This window comes from Psittacula echo, assembly GCF_963264785.1.
Source record: "Psittacula echo genome assembly, chromosome: 10".
NCBI classification, from domain to species: Eukaryota; Metazoa; Chordata; class Aves; order Psittaciformes; family Psittacidae; genus Psittacula; species Psittacula echo.
The window spans coordinates 21455659-21456932 of NC_137741.1; positions in this window are offsets into that span (position 1 = coordinate 21455659).

Genomic DNA, 1274 nt, shown 5'->3' on the forward strand with positions numbered 1-1274 from the left:
AAGGCAGTAGGGAAATAGGGTTCAATAGGGCTAAATCCTTCAGACCTGAGCCCAGGTTGGGGTCTTGCTATGGCAAGTAGGTGGAGAGCGCAATAGGGACCCTGCTTGATGGGGAGCCTGGGCAGTGCAGGGTGGCAGCCACCTCTGTGCACCAAAAATGAGGGTCTCCAACCTGTTTCTTCATGCTCTCATGGAAGCACGGCCAAGGAAGCACCTGCTCCTGCTGAGCACGGGGATGGGAGGTGTGCCTGCAAGCATCCTGGTGTCAACTGCAGACCCCGTCTTCCCAATGGGATGTGGATCTGGATGGGACCCTCTCAGAGTTGTGGTTTCTTCTACCTGCTGTGTGAATCCCTCACACAGGGGAAAACCCTTATGGAAAAATCCTTACCCACCTCCTGCACCAGACAGCTGGGAATAGCCACATTCCAGACAAAAAGCCCCATCAGGGCCAGGGTCATCCTGGGGATGTGCACTGGGGATAGGGGGGTGCCAGTGCCAGGCATCGCTGTCACAGAGTGGATGCTGCTTGGCTTTGGTGACAGGAAGGACCTAACAGGCTGGCTCCTGGAGGTGTAGGGGTGCTGGGTGCCAAAGCCTGAGCCGTTAGCGATGCACAGATGAGGGTCTCTTTGCTGTCATTGCCAACCATTTGCACAGCCCAGCCCTGAGCATCCTGCTCTCTGCCTGTACAGTAGCTGCTATAAATTCCCCAGGGAATAATGGCCTCTCTGTCCATGCACAGGACCATCCTCTCCATGCCTGCCCCAAGGCACACTGGCTGGAGGAGATCCGGAGTGATGGGGGCCACATCCTCACCCATCCATGCTGGAGCACCAGGGTGGTGCTTGGAGATTCCGTGGCTGCAGGACCTGTGGCTGCAGGCATGGTGGAGCCATCCCCGTGCCAACAGCCAGCACCCAGAGCCTCTGCACTGGGTGCTTTGAGACTCGATATCCCCAGTGGTGAATGAGGGATGGCTCAGCCCCATGAAATCCCTCCTCTCAGCAGGGATAAGCAGCAGTTTCACCGTGGGGGGGCCTGGAATTAATCTTAATATCATTAAGAATTAGCCACCTGCAGCTGCCCTGGCACCGGTGGCTGCACCCCGGTGCATGTTGGCACCCAGCATCCCTCCAGTGTGTTTGGTGCTGCCGAGATTCAGGCTTCGTGCCCAGTGGGGCAGGCAGCAGCGGTGCGGTTTGAACTAAAGGGTTTCCCTTTGTTCCCGGATCGAGGAGCACCCACGTTTCTCTGATCCCTGTGTCCGTTCC